The 25974-nt window shown below is 37.8% G+C and overlaps 1 protein-coding gene across 10 annotated transcripts in view; it reads left to right on the plus strand.

Annotated features, from left to right (window-relative positions):
• Positions 1-25974, plus strand: part of SGCD (sarcoglycan delta) — a 1112169-nt gene that overhangs the window by 837219 nt on the left and 248976 nt on the right. The gene's annotated exons all lie outside the window — the stretch shown is intronic.

Here is a 25974-nt window from a genome sequence, read left to right on the forward strand (position 1 = left end):
ATGATGATGCCGATTTTCACATCATCATCTAGTCCAAATCGCATCTGATGTTTGAACTTCCTATGAACCAAATGGTCTGACATCCTCTGCTTGGATATTTTCTTAATGACAGTGTTACCACTCTCAAAGAAAACCCATTTTATATTCAGTAGCTTTTAGTTTAAAATGTTTCCTTTACTGAGCTACCTTCTTCTAAAATTTGACTGACTTTTCTCTCATTCTTAAAAATTTTTGCTGGGTCTAGCATTCTTGGCACTGTCTTTCTGAAAAAAAAAATAGTTTAATAGTATATTTCTTAAAAAATATACTACTTAAAAATAGTTTGATAGTATATTTCTTAAAAATTTTTGCTGGGTCTAGCATTCTTGGCACTGTCTTTCTGAAAAAATAGTTTGATAGTATATTTCAAGTACTTTAAAAATGTTAATACACTCTGATTCAGTAATGGCATTTTCACTCATTTTGTAACATAGCAAAAGCAAAATAAAATATTTAAAGATTAAAAAACACACAGAGGGGCCAAGATGGTCGATCAGAAGCAGCTGCAGTTGAGTACAACTACAAATTTTTGGCAGCTCCCACAGAAGAATGAAAAAGGTGCGTGAATCCTGCACCTTCAGCTGAGGTATCCAAGTTCTCTAATTGAGACTGACTAGGTGGTTAGTGTGACCCACAGATAGTGAGGATAAGCTGGGTGGAGTGACGGGCCACCCAGGAGCCACGTGGGGCACCCTCAGCTAAAGGAGATGGTGCCTGATTTGCTACCCTGCCCAGGAAACCAAGTTTTTTCCACTTGTGCAACCATGGATCAGGAGATACCCTTGTGAGCCCCTGCCACCAGGGTTTTGGGACCCAAGCACAGAGCTGTACAGACTCTCTGTAGCTGCTTGAGTTGTGGACAGCAGCAGCAAACTGGAAATTGCCTGAGATGACCGAGTTCCCAGTGGGGAGGGGTGGCTGCCATCATTGTGCCCCATTCATTTTCCCCTACTGGTGCCTTTTAACCTAGGCAGTTAGGACTGGAAAGAATTCTGCACAACGCAGTATAGCAGCTGTAGCAGACTGTGGCCAAACTGCTTCTTTAGGTAGGGCCTGGATCTATCCCTACTCACCAGGCAGAGTCTCCCTGCAGGAATTTCTGCAACTCTAGCCAGACAGAACTCCAATCAGCCGGGAATGAACCCCCAGAGGGAGGGTCAGCTGTGGTCTTCAGGCTAAGCAGTTAGTCTTTTCTGCCTGCTGGCTCTGAAGAGGCCAAGCAGTCTGGATAAGGGGGATTCCCCTGAGCACAGATCACCTGCTCTGCCAAGGGGCAGACAGAGTGATTCATTGAGGAGTCCCTGATCCCATGCCTCCTGACCAGGTGAGACCCTACCACCTCCAAAGACGGATTGCCAGAGATATTTTATGCAGAAGCATTTCAGCCAGCTTCACGTCACTACTTCTCTGGGACAGAGCTCCCAGAGGAAGGAGCAGGGAGCCATCTGTACTCTTCTGCAGCCTCCACTGGTGACACCTCCAGGTGCCAGAGGGACCCAGGTGAACAGGGTCTGGAGTGGACCCCCAAAAAACTGCAACAGCTGTATGGAAGAGGGGCATAACTCTTAAAAGAAAAACAATCAGAAAGCAACAACAACAACAAAATCCACAAAACCCTTTCCAAAGGTTAGCAGCCTCAAAGATCAAAGGTAGTTAAGCTCACTAAGGTGAGGAAGAATCGATGCAAAAAGCTGAAAACTCAAAAAGCCAGAATGCCTCATCTCCTCCAAATGATTGCAACACCTCTCCAGCACGGGCACATAACTGGGCTGAGGCTGAGATGGATGAACTGACATAAGTAGGCTCAAGAAGTTGATTAATAATGGGCAGGGCACAGTGGCTCATGCCTGTAATCCCAGCGTTTTGGGAGGCCAAGGCAGGCAGATCACCTGAGGTCAGGAGTTCAAGACCATTCTAGGCAATATACCAAAACTTGTCTCCACTAAAAATACAAAAATAGCCAGCTGTGGTGGCACATGCCAGTAGTCCCAGCTACTCAGGAAAGCTGAGGCAGAAGAATTGCTTGAACCTGAAAGGTGGAGGTTGTAGTGAGCTGAGATCACATCACTGCACTCTTGCATGGGTGACAGAGTGAGAGTCCATCTCAAAAAAAGAAGGTGAGTAATAATGAACTTCTTTGACCTAAAGGAGAATGTCCTAACCCAGTGCAAGAAAGCTAAAACCATAATAAAACATTACAGAAGCTGTTAACCAGAGTAACCAGTTTAGAGCGGAACATAATTGACCTGATGGAGCTGAAAATCAACACAAGAACTTCACAGTGCAGCCACAAGTATATGAAATAGACTAAGTGGAAGAAAGAATCTCAGCTTGAATATTATCTTACTGAAATAAGACAGGCAGACAAGATTAAAGGAAAAAAAGTGAAAAGGAATGAACAAAACTGCTATGAATTATAGGATTATGTAAAACGAATGAATCTATAAATGATTGAGGTACCTGAAAGAGACAGGGAGAATGGAACCAAGTTAGAAAAGATAATTCAGGATATCATCCTGGAGAACTTCCCAAACCTAGCAAGACAGGCCAATATTCAAATTCAGGAAATCCAAAGAAGCCCAGTAAGATATTCCATGAGAAGATCAACTCCAAGACACATAATCATCAGATTTTCCAAAGTCAAAATGAAGAAGATATTTAGCACAACCAAAAAGAAAGGTTAGGTCACCTACAAAAACAAGCCCATGCAGACCCCTCAGTAGAAACCTTGTAAGCCAGAAGATATTGGGGGCCAATTTTCAACAACTTAAAAGAATTTCCAACTCAGAATTTTATATCTGGCCAAACTAAACTTCATAAGTGAGGGAGAAATAAAATCCTTTTCAGACAAGCAAATGTCTGAATTTGTCACCACCACACCTGCCTTGCAAGAGCTCCTGAAGGGAGCACTAACTATGGAGAGGAAAAACTGTTACCTGCCACTACAAAAACACACGGAGGTATAAAGAGCAATGGCACTATGAAGTAACTACACCAACAAGACTGCAAAATAACCAGTTAGCATTATGATGACAGGATCAAATTCACACAGAGCAACATTAACCTTACATGTAAATGGACTAATTGCCCCAATTAAGAGACATAGAATAGCATGCAGGATAGAGTCAAGAACCATCAGTGTGCTGTATTCGAGAGACCCATCTCACATGCAAAGACACACAAAGGCTCAAAATAAAGGGATGGAGGAAAATTTATCGAGCAAATGGAAAACAGAGAAAATCAGGAGTTGCAATCCTAGTTTTTGACAAAACAGAAGGCAAAAAAGACCAAGAAGGGCATTACATAATGACAAAGGGTTCAATTCAACAAGAGGATCAAACTATCCTAAATATATATGCACCCAAATACAGGAGCACCCAGATTCATAAAACAGGTTCTTAGAGACCTACAAGGAGATTTAGATTCCCACACAATAGTAGTGTGAGACTTTCACACCCATTGTCAATATTAGACATATCATCAAGACAGAAAATTAACATAGATATTTACGACTTCACATCAGACAGCTGACTTCTATCTACCAGAGGTACAAAGAAGAGCTGGTACCATTTCTTCTGAAACTATTCCAAACAATTAAAAACTGAACTCTGGATCGAGTGGACTTTATAGAAATCTCTAGAACTCTCCATCCACAAACAACAGAATATACTTTCTTCTTGGTACCACATGACACTGTAAAAGTGATCTAAAATTGATAAAATTTGAATTATGATTGGAAGTAAAATACTCCTCAGCAAATGCAAAAATAACTGAAATCATTAACAGTCTCTCAGACTACACCTTAATCAAATTAGAACTCAAGATTAAGAAACTCACTAAAAACCACACAACTGCATGGAAATTGAATAACCTGCTCCTGAATGACTCCTGGGTAAATAATGAAATTTAGGCAGATATCAAGTTCTTTGAAACTAATGAGAACAAAGGGGCAATGTACCAGCATCTCTGGGATGCAGTCAAAGCAGTATTAGAGGGAAATTTGAACACTAAATGTCCACATCAGAAACCTAGAAAGATCTCAAATTAACATCTTAACATCATATCAAAAATAACTAGAGAACAAAGAGCAAACAAATCCCTAAGCTAGCAGACAAGAAATAACCAAAGAGCAGAACTGAAGGAGATAGAAACACAAAAAAAAAATTCAAAAAAATCAAATCTAGGAGCTGTTTTTTTTAAAAAAAGTTAATAAAATAGACAATTAGCTAGAGTCATAGGAGACAATCGAATAGACACAATAAAAAATGATAAAGGGAGTATTAGCACTGACCCCACAAAAATATAAAGAGCCATCAGAGAATATATAAACACCTCTATGCAGATAAACTAGAAAATCTAGAAGAAATGGATAAATTCCTGGACATATGCATTCTCCCCAGATGAATGAGGAAAAAGTTGGCTCCCTGAATAGACCAATTACGAGTTCTGAAATTGATGCAGTAATAGCCTACTAACCCAAAGCCGTAAACCAGACAGATTTACAGCAAATTCTGTCTACCAAAAGTACAAAGAGGAACTGGTATCACTTCTTCTGAAACTGTTCCAAACAATTGAAAAGGAGGCATTCTTCCCTAGCTCATTTTATAAAGCCAGCATAATCCTAATACCAAAACCTGGGAGAAATCAAACAACAAAAAAAAGAAAACTTCAGGCCAATATTCCTGATAAGCATCGGTGCAAAAATCCTCAGTAAAACACTGACAAAAGAAATCCAGCAGCACATCAAAAAGCTAATCCACCACAATCAAGTTGGTTTCATCTCTGGAAAGCAAGGCTGGTTCAACATATGAAAATCAATAAACATAACTAATTATATAAACAAAACTAAAGATTAAAACCACATGATTATCTCAGTAGACCCAGAAAGGCCTTCAATAAAATTCAACATTCCTTCATGTTAAAAACTCTCAATAAAATAAGTATTAAAGAAACTTTCCTCAAAATAGCAGGAGCCATCTGTAACAAATCTTCAGCCAATATTATATTGAATGGGCAAAAGCTGGAAGCATTCCCCTTGAAAACTGGAACAGGAAAAGGATGCCCTCTCTCACCATTCCTATTCAACATAGTATTGGAAGTTCTGGCCAGGGCAGTCAGGCAAGAGAAAGAAATAAGGCATAGTCAAATAGGAAGAGAGGAAACCAAACTATCTTTGTTTGCAGATGACATGATCCTATATCTAGAAAACCCTATCATCTCAGCTCAAAAGCTTCTTAAGCTGATAAGCAACTTCAGGAAAGTCTCGAGATAGAAAATCAATGTGGAAAAGATCATGAGCATTCCTATACGCCAACAACAGAAAAGCAGAGAGCCAAATCATGAATGAACTTCCATTCACAATAGCTGCAAAGAAAATAAAGTACCTACGAATATAGCTACCAAGAAAATGGAAGGACCTCCTCAGGGAGAACCACAAACCACTGCTTGAGGAAATCAGAGAAGACACAAACACATGGAAAAACATTCCATGCCCTTGGATAGGAAGAATCAATATCATGAAAATGGCCATACTGCTCAAGTAATTTATAGATCCAATGCTATTGACATTATTCACAGAACTAGAGAAAAATATTTTAAAATTCATATGGAACTAAAAAAGAGTCCAAATTGCCAAGACAATCCTAAGCAAAAAGAACAAAGCTGGAAGCATCATACTACATACCTTCTAACTATACTACAAGGCTACACTAATCAAAACAGCGTTGTACTGGTACAAGAATAGACACATAGAACAATGGAACAGAATAGAGAACTTAGAAATAAGACTGCACATCTACAATCATCTGATCTTTGACAAACCTGACAAGAATAAGCAATGGGGAAAGGATTCCCTATTTAATAAATGGTGCTGGGAGAACTGGCTAGCCAAATGCTAGCCAAACTGGACCCCTTCCTTACTCCATATACAAAAATCAACTCAAGATACATTAAAGACTTAAATGTACAACCCAAAACCATAAAAACTCTAGAAGAAAATGTAGGCAATACCATTCAGGACATAGGCATGGGCAAATACTTCATGTGAAAATGCCAAAAGCAATTGCAACAAAAGCAAAAATTGATGAATATGACCTAATTAAACTAAAGAGCTTCTGTACAGCTGAACAAATTATTATCAGAGCAAACAGACAACCTACAGAATAGGAGAAAAAAATTGCAATCTATCCATCTGAGAGAGGCATAATATTCAGAGTATATAAGGAACTTAAACAAATTTACAAGAAAAAAACAACCACATTATAAAGTGGGCAAATGACATGAACAGACACTTCTCAAAAGAGGACATACATGTCATCAAGAAACATATTATAAAGCTCAACAGTACTGATCATTAGAGAAATGCAAATCAAAACCACAGTGAGGTAACACTTCATGCCAGTCAGAATGGCTATTATTTAAAAAGTCAAGAAACAGTAGATGCTAGGAGCTGTGATAAGTATACTTCTTCTCATTAGATATTGTATCATAACATGCATCTGAGGACTTGTGCAGAGGCTAGTAGACACAACTCTTTCTAAAATATTTCCAACCCCTCCTCCACCCTATTCCAATAGATTACTTCTTTTATAAGAACAAGCAGAACAACTGAGTCAAGACATGTTAAGTAAGTTTGAATAGAAAAAGGGAGGAATTGTAGGAAATAAGAATAAATAAAAGGTTCCTCTCCAAAACTTTCCTCTTAGTTCATTAAGAATGAATAATAGTTTCTTCAAAGGTTAATTGACTTTAAAGTTTTTGCTAAAAATCTTAAATTAGCTGTTAGTCATAATAGAGAAATAAGTGCATCCATGTTCTTAGTTCTAACACTGTAGCCTAGATATTTCCCCTGACATTCCTGAACAAGCCCAGACAAGTTGTAGGTCATAGCTTATTCCCCTTCCTTATTTGGAAATGTTATCACTTCTCTAAGCATTCCTCAAGTTATTTCTCTTTTCCTTTGTTCTCCTCTGCCTTTACCTCTTTAGAAATTTTCCAAGTTTTTAGCTAATCGGGTCAAATATAGAATGTGAAGTGCCATTCCAGCCAATGGAAACTGGACACAGCAGTAGGGCAATTGCATCAGGTTATGAAAATTATAAGTATCCCTGTGTCCTTCATTCAGGTGTGCTCTTGTGGCAAGACTGCCAGCAAGTTGCACTCTTCCTGCAGGAAATAAACTAGCCTTGCTGAGTTAAAAAAAAAAAATAGATGCTGGTGAGACTGGAGAAATAGGAAAAAAAATAGATGCTAGTGAGACTGTGAAGAAATAGGCTTTTACACTGTTGGTGAGAATGTAAATTAGTTTAACCATCATGGAATACAGTGTGGTGATTCCTCAAAGACCTAAAACTAAAAATACCATTTGTCCCAGCAATCTCATTACCAGGTGTATACCCAAAAGAATTTAAATTATTCATTTATAAAGATGCATGCATGTGTATGTTCATTGCAGCACCATTTACAATAGCAAAGACATGGAATCAACCCAAATGCCCATCAATGATAGTCTGGATAAAGAAAATGTGGTTCATATACACCATGGAATACCATACAGCCATAGAAAGGAATCAGAAAGTGTCCTCTGCAAGGATGTGGATGGAACTGGAAGCCATTAACCTTGGCAAACTAATACAGGAAAGAAAACCAAACATCACATGTTCTCACAAGTAGGAGCTGAACAAGAGAACAATGGACACAGGGAGGGGAACGACATACACCGGGCCTGTTGGTGGGACAGCAGCAGAAGGGAGAGCATCAGGAAAAATAGTTAATGCATACTGGGCATAATACCTAGGTGATGGGTTGGGTTGATAGGTGCTGCAAATCACCATGGCACACATTTACCTATGTAACAAACCTATACATCCTGTACACGTACCCCGGAATTTAAAAAAAGGCAACCCCACCCCAACACACACACACACACACACACACACACACACACACACAGACACAGACACCAGTGTGTACAAAAGTCTATGTAAATGTTGTTTCTCATTAAAGTCTAAATTCTACATATAAAATGGAGCATGAGGGTATCCAAGTTTGTCTACATTTATCAAAGTTGAAAAATATCTGTATGCTTTTTGAAACTCTGAGCCAGTCATCTTCAACATGAATTATTAGTTTTGGATCTCTCATTTATTTATTTAATAAAGACTGAGATTTTTTAAATCCATTGTGATTTTAGTATGATGTCATTTGAGATTTATTCTAACATCCCTAATGACCAAGACATATCTAGGTTGAAGGTTAAAAGCACCCAATAATTTAATTAGACCAGTTACTTCATCTACTGGTTGGAAACTAAGGCTTAAAAACTAAGTGGGATTTACCAAATTATACCCCGCTAAATTTAGAACTAAAATCCAGAATGGCGGTATTCTCCCATGAGACCAAACTGACTGTTAAGTGGTAATTTTTCATGATGCCGTGTTTAGTGTGATAAGTGGTTACACATGGCAGTTTCCCTGTCATGAGGAATAACTTTGACTGAAACACGTGTTGAATTTGTGAGACGATTCACAAGCCCTATGAAAAGGAAACTGGAAATAACAGTGGATAATGCAGCAGAACTGAGCTTAATGATCAATGATCTAATCACTGGGATGATATTCTGTACTTAATATATTTCTTGTAAGAGTTAAGTGAAGTAATTTTAGTGGTCTGCCTTATAAAATATTAAGTGAGTTTGTGAGAGAAGTTATAAACTAATCCAGCTCACAGACGTAGCTTATTTGTCTCACACAGTATTTTTCTTTTACTATTAATATGTGTGCTTCTGATATTTAAAAATCTAAGAATTTCACATTTTTTAAAAATCTACATTTTCTGATTCTTATGAAGGAACAAAAATATGACGGAGTGGTTTGATATTCTTATGGGGTACAGCTTGGGGCAGCCTCATGTTTTGTAAACTTCATACTTTATATGGGACACTTGTTCTTCAGTTTGGCAGTCTCACCAGTCACTCTTGTGTCACACCCAGTTGCTTAACTAATTATACTATGGACCTCTGAAGTACCTTGCAGGTGCAATCCGTGGTTTATGCAGTTGTGAATGTACAATACATTTTTATTTAATGTCCTCATTAGGTTCTTAGAAACTGCAACTTTAAGCAGAAAAGCAGATATTAGGTCCTTGAGAAACATTGTTTTGTTGAGAGTCATTTTGTTATAACATTGGTATGAAAAAGAATGTTTTTGTTACATGTTGTTTCACTTAAAGTGGCAGTTTCCAAGAACCTATGCATGATGTTAAGTCAGGTCTTTATATATATACACATATATGTACACATGTATATGCATATTTTACATATATATATCTCACCATTCAGGAGTTAAGAAACTAGGTTGATATCATAGGACTAATATTCACTCCTAATTCACTGTTTCTTACTTCTTGTTTCTCGTTCGTGACCTCTAGCTTGGGTTTTTTTCCCCCTGCTTTATTGAGGTATAATTGACAGGTAAAAATTGTGTATATTTAAGGTGTACGAACTTAATGATGTTTTAATACACCTCATAAAATGACTAGCATAATCAATCTAATTAACATATTATATTCATCACCTCACATAACTATTTTATACAAGTGGTGAGAATACCTAAGGTCTACTTTCTTAGCAAATTTGGGGTATATAATACATGATTATTTAGTCACTGTGTTGTATATTAGGTCTCCAGAACTTATTCGTGTTATAAATGAAAGTGTGTACTCTTTGATGAACATCTTATTTCACCTCCCCCATTCCCACCCTCGCTAACTACCCTTCTACTCACTGTTGCTGAGTTTGACTTTTTAAGATTCTACATAAAAGTGAGATTATGCAGTATTTGCCTTTCCGTGACTGGCTAATTTTGCTTAGCTTAATGTTCTCCAGGTTCATCCATGTTGTTAGAAATGACAAGATTTCTTCTTTTAAGGCTAAATAGTATTCCATTGTGTATATATACCACACTTTCTTTGCTCATTCATCTGTCACTGGACACTTAGATTGAATTCGTATCTTGCATACTGTAAACAGTGCTACAATAAACATTGACATGCAGGTATCTCTGTGAGATAATGATTTTCTTTCTGTTGGATATATACTCAGAAGTGGGATGGCTGTATCCTATAGTAGTTCTGTTTTAATTTTTTGAGGAACTTCCATGCAGTTTTCCATAATAGCTGTACCAATTTACATTCCAACCAACAATACATAAAGGTTCTCTTTTCTCTGCATCCTTGCAAACATTTGTTATTTTTTATCTTTTTGATAACAGCCATTCTAAAAGGGGTGAGGTCATAACTCATTGTGGTTTTGATTTGCATTTCCCTAATGACTAGTGGTATTGAACACCTTTTCATATGCCTATTGGCCATTTTTATGTCTTCTTTGCAAAAATATTTATTTAGATTATTTGCCAGTTTTTAAGTATGGGTTATTTGGTTTTATGCTCTTGGGTTGCATGAGTTCTTTATATCCATTATCAAGAAGGTAGTTTGCAAATATGTTCTTCCATTCCATAAATTGCCTTTTCATTTTGTTGATTTTTTTATTGTGTGGAAAAGTTTTAGTTTGATGCAATCCTACTTGTTTGCTTAATTTTGCTTTTGATTCCTATGTATTTGGCTCATATAAGAAAAAAGTCATTTCAAAAACCAATGTCATAGAGCTTTTTTCCTGTGTTTTTCTCTAGTAGTTTTACTGTTTCTGGTCTTAGGTTTAAGTCTTTTACCAATTTTGTGTTGATTTTTGTTATATAGTATAAAATAAGGATTCAATTTCATTTTTGTGTATGTGAATATCCAGTTTTCTCTGTACCATTTATTGAAAAGACTATCTTTTACCCATCGTGTGATAACTTTGTTGAAAATTAGTTGACCATATATGTGGGTTTATTTCTGGGCTTTCTATTCTGTTTTATCAATCTATATGTCTGTTTTTATGTCAGTACCATACTGTTTTGATTTCTATACCTTTGTAATGTAATTTGTAATCAGGACATGTGATGCCTCTGGTTTTGTTCTTCTTGGTTTTTAAATCATATGCAAGTTCAGTGGCAGGTAGTAGTTGTCTTAGAATTTCTGGAGTCTGAAGTATGGCCTTTTAAAGCCACTCTCCACCCTGATTCTCCTAAAACATGCTTCCTTTTTGTCCTCTAACCACTAAACAACTTAAGCTAGGGAAGGAGGCTGATAAAGATGAGAAGATGTGAAGATTTGGATTTTGTGTGCTGTTTATAAGGCAAAAAAAGAGAATCAGAACTATCATGGGATAGCAAACACACACACAGTTGAATAGGCCCCACTGATAAATTGGTTGCAAGGAGTAAATTCATGTCTCTGGTTAGTTTAGAAACCAAATCAAGGCTGTGATGGCTTCTCCTCAGTAAGCAAAGCAGCTCTAACTCCCAAGTGAACATACTGCACACAAAACAGTATTTTCCATGCCACTTGCATGGAACATGAACATCTTGCTGTCTTTAATTAAGAAGTTAACTGGACCATGAAGTATTGCCTGAGTAAATAAAAGTGATTTGTACTAAGTCAGAAGGGTGCATTAGGCCTCTTTGCATTTCTTTGCTTATACATAAATTATGGATATTATTAAAAATTGGAAGGGTCATTTATAAGCCCATATGTACTATGAAGCCAATTGCTGTTCCCCAAATGTAGCTGTCTGTTTTCCTGTTATAACTTATTGTGGACAATAATGTGAACCAACTGCTTACTTTTTTTTCAAACAGACATGCAAACTTTGAATGGTTCAACATGTAATACTATTGTCAGTTTATTCAGGAAAACAGACATAGATATTCAAAGGCTTTTAGTTTCCATACAGTTAACATGGCTGTTGGGGATAAATTGTGCATTCCTTTCTTAAATGAAGCTTATGCTAGAAATAGAAGAGTTACTGAGGGCTTTGGTCAGATCTGCTATTAATTATGTAAGTCAGAGTTCTGATAGAATTGTGTTCAAACTTCACTGGGAATGTCTAATTATATGAGTTGAGGGTCATTGGGCAGATAGGATTCCTCAAATTCTTCTTCATTGCCTGTTATGGTACAGAGAGGTCCATCATTAGAATCTCACTTATTTGAAGGCTTCTGGATCTCAGTAATTTTTATTCAGCCAAGCTCATACTGTAAACATTCCTTTCACTAATACACAAACACATTTCCACAAAGGATTGGAAATAAATTAAAGAAATACATATAGTAACATAATTCCAAAGGATATAATGGGTTAATGTCAGGAAAAAGACATAAATTCGAATTGGAGGCTAAGATGAGGGCAGGTTTATAGAATATTAGGGGAGGCCATAGCATCCCAGGAGTTTGCTCTTACTAAACCTGGAGTTTGGCTATGAGTTTTGAAAGAGAAAGTGTGTTGGATGAAACCTTGTATCTGTACTTTCTAGAGATTTGGTTAAAACGTCCTGGATGATAGTTAAAACTAGCATCCCAGTGTTACAGAAAGTACACTAGATTCAAAGTCAGGGAATCTGGCTTCTCTTCTCATTATCTTACTGATCATCATACAAGTGAGCCCTTCAGCAAGTTACTTCTCTTTGTCAGTTTATCTGTGAACTATCTATCTGTGAAAGAAGTTGGATATAATCAATGGTTTTCTGTAGCTATTTTTTAAGTTGCGAAATATTTTTAAGCCTAACTTTACTTTAAACCCCAAAATCCAAACCCACTGGAAGGGGAGCTGCTGTAGTTGTGCAGGAGATGGTCTTGCACCTGTTGTCCTACCCAGCCAGTCTCTGTGTCACCAGCCACAGGAGGCTGAGGCCTTTACTGGGATTCCACAGACCACAATTTGAAAATGACCACACTGGACCAAAACCTAGCTCATTTTTTCCAGATCTGTGTTCCAATGGCATTTTCTCATGATGACCTTCCCTGGCTGCCTCATCTAAAATATATCTCTGACCCAGTAGCTTTATCTTGTCATATTATATCATATCAGATTACATATATACTATATAATTATATATTTTTATATTTACCTGTTTTTGTTTCCACTATTACTATATATCTCCATGACAGCAGACAGGGAGAAGGGCGGTACTAAGTGGTATTTGGGAGCAGAATCTGGAGCACCAACTTCCTGAATTTGAATATTTGTGCTGCCATTTACTAGCCTTGTAACCTTGAACAAGTTATTTGACATTTTCTGTGCCTCATTTTACTCCTCTGAAAAATGCTGGGTGCAGTGGCTCACGCCTGTAATCCCAGCACTTTGGGAGACTAAGGCAAGCAGATCATCTGAGGTCAGGAGTTTGAGACCAGTCTGGCCAAAGTGGTGAAACCCTGTCTCTACTAAAAATACAAAAATTAGCCAGGCATGGTGGCACATGCCTGTAATCCCAGCTACTTGGGATACTCAGGCAACCGAATCACTTGAACCCTGGAGGCAGAGGTTGCAGTGAGCTGAGATCATGCCCCTGCACTTTGGCCTGGGTGACAGAGTGAGACTCTGTCTCAAAAAGAAAGAAAAATGGGCATAATAATGGCACTATTTCATAATCTTATGGGATTATAAGAGTTAATTTATGTAGTTTATAGAATAGTACACTGAATATAGAACACTATACTATTTGAAAATATTATATATTATTAGCATTTATTAATATTATTATTGTCTTTGCTTACCACTGTCTTCTTAGTTTCTAGAATAGTTCCTGTCACAGGGTAGGAAAGCAAATTGTTATTTGAATGAATGGATGTTTTCTTAGGATCTTTCTGGCTCAAAGTTTCTATAAGAAGCTTTTGGAGCAACAAACATCTCTTTAAAAGGATCTTATACATTTATTAATTATCTGTATTAGGCACATATTAAGTATTCAACTATGTGGAGAGGTGGCATAAGCAACTATGGGGTGTGAGGCCATGAGGGAATAAGAACAGACCACATGGAAGAACTAAGCGTGGACTAACGATAATAAGGTTCATCCTGACCTGCTCGGCAGTTTTGACCTCCCATATGCCTTGATTCATGCCACTCACAGGCTAATGAGAGTTCCGAAGTGTTGAGCTACGTGGTACAGATAGAACATTTTAGCAGGACAAAATTAGCATTTCCAGTCCTTTAAACCTCTGGGCTTCTCATCAGCATCACTATGGCATTTCAACATCATCTAATATTTTTGATTTCAGGAACATCCCAGCTGCCTAGAATGACTAGTAGGTGCTGAGACTGCTTCTTGCTTATTTCGTAAATTGCATTATAAGAAAGAAATGAATGCCAGAGTCCCCTGTAGCTCAGTTTGTTCCTTTAATAGTAAGAAGATTCCTACCTGGGTTAGGAGGCATTCCCACAGACAGTAATAACTGCTGAGTACTTGAGAATAATGGAGGGAAGGTAGCCTTAAGAAAGGCACATGTTTTAATATGCTCTTAAAACCTTTGTTTTTTTTCACTCCTATATTATTGGCAAAAAAAAAAAAAAAAAATGTTGCTATAAAAACATGTTTTTTTTTCTTAATGGTTCTATCCACGCGTATTCATCTTCTGGAAACTCTGGCTGTACCCAGTGCTCTGTCATTGCTCTGGGTGTGTTACGCTGTTAGTCTTAATCTTAAAAAAACTTGTTCCTCATCAAAAATACTGATAATTTTTCGGGAGATGCAGTTTTGGAGGCTGAAAGAACTTTTTTGCCATGTGAAACTATAAGCAAATACTGTTACTCTGATTGTGTGATCTCTGTCAGCAGCTAAGTGTAACCTTTTGATGCAGCACTCTGTAAATTATTAACCGTGATGTTTTCGGTGGCAGTGGCCTAAATTATGAGTGTGGGACTTTCCATTTCCATGAATGATTCTGTTTTTTATTAGCAATGATTCTGCCTCTAGGCAAATACCAAATGGTCTGCAAAGTAAATGAGGCTTTTAAGATTGATAAACATTTTACAGATGCACTTGTTGCATGTTGGAGTGGGAGGAAGAAGAGAGAAAGTGACAAAAACCACCATTTGAAAGAATGAGTTAAGCAGACTGCCATGTTTTCTTCCTTGCTTGGTGCAATAAATAAGGTGTATTTCTCAACCTCATAAGCCACAGCTTCCATTTTGCAGCATCAGAGTCCTGAAGATAAAAAGCAGCATCGCTCTCCAGTAAAAGACAAGCACAGATGGGATAATAATTGAAGTTTTCTACCATCAAGATGTGTAGATTGGTTTTAGCCCTGAGTTAAAGCTCAGCAGTTAGGTTTAAAAATATGAGAAGAATATTTTTGGAAAGATTTATTACCCTCAGGTGGTAGCTCATTAAGAGATACAAATGAATTTTAAATCATTAGTGCATGGGTATTTATATTATTGGATGACTATATAGTTCCCATGTTTATTGTTGACTTCGGCTGCTAATAAGCCGAAGTCTTTCACTTATTTCTTAGCATTCTTAATAATTTTTTGTGTGCCTCTCTTTCTCTCTCTCTTTCTTTTTTTCTTTTCCTTTCCTTTTCTTTCTTCCTTTCATTCATTCTTTCTTTCTTTCCTGAGACAGTGTCTCGCTCTGTCCCCCAGGCTGGAGTGCAGTGGCACAATCTCAGCTCCTGCAACCTCCACTTCCCACATTCGAGCAATTCTCCTGTCTCAGCCTCCTGAGTAGCTAGGATTACAGGCATTCACAACCATGTCCAGCTAATTTTCATAATTTTTAGTAGAGATGGGATTTCACCATGTTGGCCAGGCTTGTCTCGAACCCCTGACCTTGTGATCCACCCACCTTGGCCTCCCAAAGTGCTGGGATTACAAGCATGAGCCACTGCACCTGGTCGCCATGGTTTATTTCCATTGCTGCTACCAAGAGTTTACTAAGTAACAAAGAGTTTCTTTCTTCTTCATCATATCTAAGCAAAACTTGGGTTAGTGAGTGCCTAGTTTGAATATGTCCCCTCCAGAATTCATGTGTTAAAACTTTATGACCTATGTGATAGTATTAAGAGGTGGAGCCTTTAGGAATTGATGAGGTTCTGAGGGCTCCTCCCACATGAATGGGATTAATGCCCTTATAACAGAGGTTTCATGCAGTGTTCAGCCTTTTTAGCCCCTCCTGCCTCTTCTGCCATGTGAGGACATAGTGTTCCTCCCTTGGAGGATGCAGCAACAAGGCAACATCTCGGAATCAAAGAGCAGCCCTCACCAGACAACTCAACCTGCTGTGATCTTGGACTTTGTAGCCTGTAGGACTATGAGAAAATTAATTTCTGTTGTCTATAAATTACCCAGGCTGGGGATTTTTTGTTGTAACAAGAAACAGATGGACTAAAACGAAATGTACAGGAAGTATAATAAAAACAGGATTTGACAGCATTGTGATAGACGTTATACGAAGCATAAGAAGATGACTAACCCCAGTGCAGTGGTGGATAGTGAAGTAAAATTGCCTTCTTTCTGTGGGTGAAGATGCTGGAAACTCTTTTTGTCAAGGTTCTCTCCACACAGCACATCCCAGGGTCCGTGGTCCTGTGGGATCCAGGAACATTGATATATGGTAAAGCTGCATGTGTCAGTTTTTAAAATTGGCCCATATGGCAAAAAGTCAATTCTTAAAATCTCCCTTGAAAAAACCTTAAATCACCCACAAAAATGTAGTAGCCATAGTTTTATATGCACAGCCTTGTACATAAATCTAATGTCCAGGAGAACCACTGAGGCTAGCTAAGTAATGGAAAAAAAGACTCTATGTAAAGGTATGGACCCAGGTTGGTCACAGTGGCTCATGCCTGTAGTCTCAGCACTTTGGGAGGCTGAAGCAGGTGGATCACCTGAGGTTAGGAGTTTTAGACCAGCCTGGCAAACATGGTGAAACACCATCCTACTACAAATATGAAAAATTAGCTGGACGTGGTGGCAGGTGCCTATAATCCCAGGTACTTGGGAGGCTGAGGCAGGAGAATCTCTTGAACTAAGGAGGTGGAGGTTACAGTGAGCCGAGATCGTACCATTGCACTCCAGCCTGGGCAATATGAATGAAACTTGGTCTCAAATATATATATATATATATATATACACACATACACACACACATATATATGGACACTATAATGGTTCTGTTCTTGAGATACTAGCAATTGCTATCAGAATATGGGAAATGCTTGGGAAATTTTAAGGTGTTCCTAAGTGTCTACAGCATTTTGCTGTTCTAATAATGAATATCTGTAACTTTACTACATATTAAAATATTTGCCATTGCAGAGATTGAATGAACTACTAGATGTGAAAGTACTTTGCAGAGGGCCCAACTTATAGTGATTGCTCATAAATGTTTGCTGAACTTAAATCTAAATAACATGTGATTAGAACCTTACATTATAATAGCTAACAGATACATTGCTAATATAAAATTACCTTGTTAATTTGTTACAGTGACTCTATGAAGGCTCTATCACTTTGATTTTCTATTTAGAGATGAACAGTCAAAGAGTTAGAAAGGCACAGAGAGAACATACATCTAATGCTCCAACCCAGGTTGATTCCTATAACCTGGCCTTAATTGAAATGCCATCCTTCTTGGAATAGTAGACAGTAGTTACAGGCTGGTCTGTGCTGCTTGCCTAACCTGCTTTCTCTGTAGCCATGCAGGATGCTTGCCAGTTTCATGAAGAGGACACCAGGTTATTTACTTTCTCTACCAATTGTGGTTTCTCTGGCCATTCCTCACACCCCCTCTGACGGTCTCTGTACTGTAATTTTTCTTCACGTAGTCACAGTTCCCTATGGAGTCTATTTTTTCTTCATTCAAACAGCACATGTCCCATACTGAACCATCTCTTACTATGATGTTATTTCTCTCTGTCCATACCTTTTGTTAGAATTGCATTACAGTCTCTATTTGGAAATAATCAAGGACCCATGTGCAAATTTAGTCCCTGACTAAGGAAAAAATGGTATGATATTCCAAAGCCAATACACTCTGTAGATATGTTTTCATCTAGAACTCCAGACTTTAAGTTTTTTTACTAAGAATTTTAAGATGTGTAATGCTCTACTTGTTTCTCAAAGTTCAGCAAAATGAAATAAATATGAAATTATAAAAACTTACATAGGTTCTAAATTTCCAAAGACCTGGCCTTTCTTATCTCTGATTCCTTATTTAACTACAGAACATAGAAAATAAGAGTGACACTTTTCTTAGGTCTTCCAATTCTCCAAATACCTCTGCCAGTCTAGATGCATAACAGAGATGTTAATTTATTATATATAATGGATGCCTTAGGCCTTAATTACCTCTGGGACCTCCATCAGAGAAAGAATTGTCTTCTAAATTCATCTTGCCTTATAAAATTCTGCTCATAAATAATAAGTGCAAGAACCCACAATGATTCTCATTCCTTGAACTGTTCCTTCATTTCTTATTAAACTGATGTACACAGAGTATAGTTAAAAGCCCACTACCCCCACCTATACAGTAAATATTCTTGGATAAAGTTTTTTTTTTCCTCTTTTAGGATGAAGACTTTTATCTCCTTCAAATATTGTAGTAGGTGTGCATGTCAATCAATATAAACCATAAATGTGTGTTTTTCTTTTGATCAGTATTTATTAATGGCAGCCTAGGGAATAACTAAGAGTTTTCCTGATCATTTGTATGAATTGTAATTAAATACAGACTGTATTTGGACACCATCCGTATGCACGTCATTTGTTTTTTTAGACATGAAGATTTACATGAAGAAATTGTCTGGTCCTACCCAGCTCCTTGGAGCTGCCAGACACGCCATGGTATTGTACAGCCAGCAGTATACAAAAGCGGAAATCTAGACTTTCCATGTGGTCACAGACAGCCTTCTACGGCTTGCCCTAGCCCAGTTTCTTCTCCATGTCCTAATCTACCTACCCTCAGCCTTTCTCACCTCCATATCATCCTTTTGTTCACGGCCTTGCCGTATCCTGGTTCTTTATACTCTGTTCTGCTTGTCTAACTTTGATGGATACTTTATCTCTTGACTGTGGTACAAGTTCTCTCTATTTAGCTCCATAGCCTTCAGCCATGCAAGGTCCTCCCTAGTTCCCATGTAGAAATGTTTTCTGTGGATGTCTTCATTCCCATGGGAAGACTTGCATCAGGGCGCTTTGAGGGCAGTATAGCATAGTAGCAATGTACATATAAAGTCAGACAAAACTGCCTGTGAAGCTTGGCTTTGCTTCTCACTAGCTTTGTAACTGGAGAAATAGTAAGTATGTGACATTTCAGTACTTTAGTTTCTCTATCCATAATGTGGGTAACTAGTAGCATCATAGAGTTGTTTTGAAAATTAAACAGATATAGGGTGCCTACAATAGTGTCTGCCACTTAACTCACTATAAATGACCACGGTTATTGCTACAGGCTTCATGGTATAAGAAAACCCTGAGATAAATATTGACAGATTGGTAGTTTGGATAGCCCTATGTTGTTAAATATATGAATGAGATGCCTTATATTTATCATCATTTATTAATTCCAGTTTCGATGCTCTGTTGACTCACTTTGAATCCTGCCAAAATTGTACCTTCTGAGCTGAAGCCAATTAAAAGAAAAATCTCTCTTTTCCAGAAGCCAAAAGCCATTTCCCAAGAGGTGCCTCTTTAACCCACACACGCAAATGCAGCTGTGATGGTTTCGTCAGAGATTTTTCAGAATATTACACACCAATGTTAGCCTTAAAGAGTGATACTGGGACTCTCTGCCTCTTGGTTCATGGGGTATACCCACAAGCAAAATAGAAACAAAGCAAAGGTAGGTAGCCCCACTTGGCACAGTTGATTGACTTTAATAGGTCCTGATTATGCTGCTCATATTCCATGAAATTAAAAAGCTTACAAATGTTATGAACCATTACCCTTCCATTTAAGGGAGCTTATGACATGTTAGCAATGTTTAATGAAATTCTTTTCAAAATGCCATTGGCAGACTCAATGAGATTCCATGTTGAAATTCAACTTGAAGAATTGAGGAAGTTTGTTCCCTACCTACCTATCTGTAATGTGCGGGACCCACGCCAAGGCCAAAGGAAGTTCTTTATCAGTTAGAGGATAAATTTGCATGTATCCAGAAGTCTTTCTGCTTTAAACATGAGAGTTTTCAGTTGAAGACAACATTGTAGAGACTGCCATGCTAACGTTTGTGCTTAGAGAGGACAAGAATAGCCTGTAATTTTACACAGTAATGACTTTTAAAATTTAAGTCATTTCTGTTCAATTCTGTCGTTATTTGTTGACAATCTAAAACATTCTAGTGGATATTCCAAAATATTATTGTCTGCCCTGCCTTTGATGAGCCATTACAGTAAAATTTGGGAAATAAGCATTTGTGACGTAAGACAGACAGAGCATAAGAAATGAGAGGGTTAAATCCTAGATTATGTGATACTTATTATTTATACAGTAAAACTTAAAGAAATAAAAATACTGCAGTGAGTTGAGGGAGAATATTTTTAAAGAATAAGATGAATATGAGCATAAGTAATTTAGAGATCATTGGTTCTTTCTGTTCGTCTTTCATTTTAACTTTTATAATGGGGATATTTAATGGCAATATTCATTTGTCAAGGTACTAGCCATATCACCATCTTGTTGGTGATATTCTCCCACTACTTTTTGAGATCTTATGGGTCAAGAATGATACTGTGTACTTTATATGCCCATTACAACAATTCTCCTGACATTCTTATAAGGTCATTTATATTATCTCCTTTTATGGGAGAAAGATGAGATGCTAAATAGTTAGGCCTTAGTGTGTGGAGCAGCTGGAATTCAAATTCAAGTATGAACTACCCCAAAGCATATATTTTCTTGATATTAATCTGCTTTGAAGAACAGATTATGTCAGTTCTTCGAACTCTTTGCAGGCAAAAGTCCTGTTATAGGACTTATTCACCATTGTATTATTTGTCCATGACAGTGCTTGGCACTCAGTAAAGAGAGAATTACTGTATAATTCATATATTAAATAATCACAACTCATAACACAATTAAAATACAACTTTATTTTGTCATCCCTATTCCTTTGAGGGTTTTTTGTTTTATGACAAGGGGTATGGTGTGGAGGGAATCTTTTCTTCTTCCTCCCACACAAAAACATACAACTCCTTGTGTATTTTCTTTCCAATGAAAGGTGGCAAAAAGTCTGGTGGCTCATTAAGAGAAAATGCAGCCTCTGTTCCAACATTTTTAACATTTCTTCTAAAACACGAGTACCTCAAACCTCATTCAAAGCTACGTATTTGTTTTTTTCTCCCTCCTTAACTTGGTGGCTCTGTGCCTTTGGCTCTCTGTGCCCTCATCATCTTCTGACTTGCGAGCTGCTGTCCATAGTCTTAGACTCTACCAGGAGAGTAGTAATGATGGAGGATGGGTGACTTTGTCCTTCTGGGACTGGTAAATATTTAAAGCTTCCTCCCTCATGAAGCTTTTTCTGGGTTCTTTGGAGATTTCCAGTCTTGAAACTGCAAAACATCTCCTGCAGCACCCACAGGGGAAGGCAGTGAAGCATTCTGTTCATTAACAGGCTAATTTCCCCTGTCATTTTATTCCATGTGGAAACTTCTTGCCTCCCAAAAGTCACCTTGGGTAGGACTTCAGATGTCTCCATGACAGCACTCTGTCCCCCTCAGCCTACCTGTGTTTTGTGGAAAATGATCATCCATCTTTTCCTGAGAAACTCTCAGAGTTTTGGCTCTCCCTGAAGCAGGAGCTCTCTCCTGCCTCTAGTACCTTATGCATTCCTGTTGGGAAGTCTATGGTGACTTTGGTGATAGAGAACATGTGTCAACGTATTAGATTGGATTCACTGAACCTGTTCTCACTGGGCTTGAAGTTAGAAGATAGCAGCCACCCTCCAAAATATATATATGTTAATAATTTCCCTTTCCTCCATTCCTTTGACCCTTATATCTTCTTGAAACCAGTGAGAGTGTTCTTTGATACTTCCTCTATCAAATCTTCCTATTTTATCTGGTGCCTTATGAATTTTACATCAACTTTATCTTCATGCTCAGTCAAAACACAATTTTAACATCCTCCTAAATGTGCCCTGTGATTGGTTGACTTTCATAATAAAACCATTAGATGTGCTGCCTTATCTAGTCCCATCCCATCCTGTATACAAGGTATTCACACATGACAGAAGGAAGAAAATGTGGGTAATCACCCAGGATGCACAAGTGAATGGAAAGAAAAATAAAGATGCTAGTGACTAGATACTTCTGCTTTCCCCTTGTCTGCCTTCTCATGGCTCTGGGCCTGGAGAGAGACACCGACTTTTCTTCCTGTTAAGGGTTAACTAAACAAAAGACGATTTATGTTTTCCTTGCAGCCAGTTTTCTGTGGGCCTGTGCTGGTGGTTCTGGTGGAGCTTTCAGAAAGCATTTTGGTCAATGATAAATCCTTCTTGGCTTTCTCAGAGCCTCAGGGTCTCTAGAGTAATATATTTGGCAAAAATTACCATTGATTAAAGATAAGCTAAGTGGTTGGCTGAAGGTGCTTCCATTGGAGGACAACTCACTTCATGTTTTTAAGGAGGGAAAGCGTGTATTTGAATAGATAAGTAAACTGCAATAAAAAGATGTTGTTTCTAATGGAACTAACCTAGAATTCAGAGTTGAATGTTTTCTGTTTTTCTTTTTGTTGCTTTTCTTTGATTCCTTCCTTGGTTGACTCTGTTATCCTGTAGAAATTGAAACTGTAGGTCAGAAAGGACTTTTTCGCTCCCTGTACCTGGTGACTTCTCTCTCATGATTGACTGGAGATGCACCCTGTGAGTTTTCAGCCATCACAACCCATTGTCTCTGCTTCTAGAGCTCTATGATTGCTCTGCTCTCAGTGTCTTATATAGAGCAGGTATTTAGCAAGTTTGTGGACTTAATATTTCCGGACTTAATGCGAATTAAGTCACCTTCATTTTGTCTCATCTGTTTTGCTTGGTATATAACACTTAAGGAAACCTCTCTGAGTTCTTTCTGCTTACCTGGGATTATGTTAAGTGTTTGAATACATTTTATGGCCCAGAGTAGATGCCGGATAAATGATTATTGCATAAATAGAAGAGTTAAGGAAGGAAAAGAGGAGGAACTGGGGAACAGAGGCACACCGTCTCCTGTGGTATCTTGCCTTAGCTCAATATTGCAAGTTCCACACTGTCCCTTCATCGTTTCAAAATTTCTCTATTCTATTCTTAATTCATTTTCAGGAAATTCCTAATTAGAATTCAATTTAACCTGGGGGTTTAGATAACAGCTAACACTTTTATATATTACACTCAAGGGATGTGTGCATTGTAGCTAAGCACAAAGGGATTCAAAAATCAAAATCCTATCTTGGGCAGGTTGGTAGAGCCTTTGGGGAGACTCTGACAGAAGGTGCCTGGAGGTCCTTCTAAAATTATGGCAAACAAACACCACTTACTTTGCTGATATCTGTGTCTAATCTTTGTGTATTGAGTCATCCTTCTCAGTACACAAAGGGAAGGAAGGGGTGTTTCTGGACTGGGCACGCTTAGGTCTCCCTCTTTACATGAGTTCCAGCTCTGCTGTATGTATATATATTTATACATACACACACACACACAAATATATATACACACATACATGTACAATTTTGTATGTATAATATGTAATTTTTATCCTTATTTAAATAGTTTTGGGAGCACAGGTGGTTTGGGGTTATGTGAATAAATTTTAGTGGTGATTTCTGAGATTTTGATGCATTGATCCCCTGAGAAGTATACACTGTACCCAGTATGTAGTCTTTTATCCCTCACACCCCTCCTTCCCTTTTCTAGGAGTCCTAATAGTCCATTATATCATTCTCATGCCTTTATGTCCCAGAGCTTAGCTCCCAGTTATCATGAGAATGTATGATATTTTGTTTTCCATTCCTGAATTACTTCACTTAGAATAATGGCCTCCAGCTCCATCGAAGTTGCAGCAAATAACATTATTTCATTCATTTTTATGGCTCAGTAGTATTCCAGGGTGTAGATATACCACATTTTCCTTATCCACTTTTTGATTAATGGGCATTTAGGATGGTTCTGTATTTTTCCAATTGTGAATTGTGTTGTTATAAACATCCTTGTGTATCTATCTTTTTCATAAAATGATTTCTTTTCCTTTGAGAGGACACCAAGTAGTGGGATTGCTAGATCAAATAGTAGTTCTACTTTTATCAATCCTGATGCATTTTAAAGCATAGTCTTTATCTGAAGGGCAACAGGATATGTTGGAAAAACCATGGTCTTTGGAACCAGATAGGCATGCAACAAATTGTTGAACCTGTTTAAGCTTCATTTTACTTAATTATGTGAATATGAGTTTATGGAGTTAAAAACCTTATAAGCACCATGCAGAACACTAAGTGAACACACTTTCTCTTCTATATATGCCACCCTTGAAAATATAAACAATTGTCAGTTTTAGCTTTAGTGAAAGAAACAGGTTCTGAGAGGTTTTTGCTTCATCCAGAGTTGTAATGGTAGTTAGGACTTCAAACTCTAAAGGCCTTGACTCTGAAGTCCATACTTTTGAGTGATATTACATTGTCCAGTTGTTTCAAACTTGATATGGCTGTAAGATAGAAATATTATATGTAAAGCACTTGCTATGGTTCCTAGTTCACCTAGGTACCAAAGGGTACCAAAATGGTAGGAAGCCATTATTACTTATTACTTACTTTGTTTAGGATCTTTCTGTGTGTTTAATAGCTAGTCATTTAGCAGGAAGTAAGAATTACTCTCTGGGGCAAGGAATTGGCATGAGGTTTTTGTTTTATTTGATTTTCTTCTTACTTATATCTGTGGCAATGCTAGAAACTAACAAGGCTGGAGAGATGTGTCTCTCTCTCTAGAAATGTCTATTTAAATGGATAATTTAAATAGACATTTAACACCTGTTCCTCCCTGAATATTTACATGAGAATCCTGGGCCTTAAATGCTTCTGAGCCTTAGTAGACTTTAAACTTGTCATTAATTTAACAAGTATGTATTGATTCTTATTTTGCATAGTTTGCTGCTTTGTCTCAGCACATATCAAAGTATTGATTAAATCCTAATGAACCACGTTCTCTATGGTGGAAGCAGTAATGCAGAAGTGTGCTTTTTATCCAATTGCCTTGCCATCAGCATGGTGGTCCTGATTGATTTTGATAGCAGGCAGTTGATCATTTTTCCCACAAAGATGTATTGACCATCCCCTGAGTGCTGGCCAGGAGGCGATGGACTAGGGATATAATTTTTTTAAAGATAAACATTTTCCTGCTTCCAAGGAGTTAATAATCTAGTGGGGAAGATAAACAACAAGAAACAAGTAAGTATCCACTTTGCTAAGACTGTGATGTAATGTGAGGCGAAACTAATCTAGATCCTGTTCTTAGGGAAGATACCTCTGAGACCCACAGAAGCTAGCCATGGCAAGAGTAGAGAGGAGAATTTCAGGCTGAAGGAATGTAAATGCAAAAATTCTGAAGCATATCACTAGCTTTCTAGGCTCAAGGAGCAGAAAAAAATGTTCATGCAACTGGACAAGTAGTAACACAAGAGTTGTGCAAGTTGAACAAGGCCATGTAGTTGATGGAGGGCTGGGGTTTTGCCCTAATCAGCTAGAAAGTCTGAAGAATTTGAAGCTGCCGGAGGATGAATATAGATCTTACAAACTTGATTGTAGCTAATGTTTTAAAACAATGTACCTTAGAGTAGCAAGGATAGGAACAAAGACATCAGGGAGGGAGCTCCTCAGTGGTTCAGGTGAGAGACGATGGTAACTCCCAATGGGATGGTGGCAGAAGAGGTGCAGAGTTGAAATATTTGAGAAATATTTTAGAGGTATGGTTGACAGGAGCTGCTGACATAACCACTGGGAACAAGGACAGCAAAAGAAAGGGAAAAATAAAGGATGATTTTTTTTTGGAACTTTTTTTAAACAAATGTGCGTTAGTCTTGCCTAGGTCATAAACTAAGTTTT

Source organism: Callithrix jacchus, chromosome 2 (assembly GCF_049354715.1).
Source record: "Callithrix jacchus isolate 240 chromosome 2, calJac240_pri, whole genome shotgun sequence".
NCBI classification, from domain to species: Eukaryota; Metazoa; Chordata; class Mammalia; order Primates; family Cebidae; genus Callithrix; species Callithrix jacchus.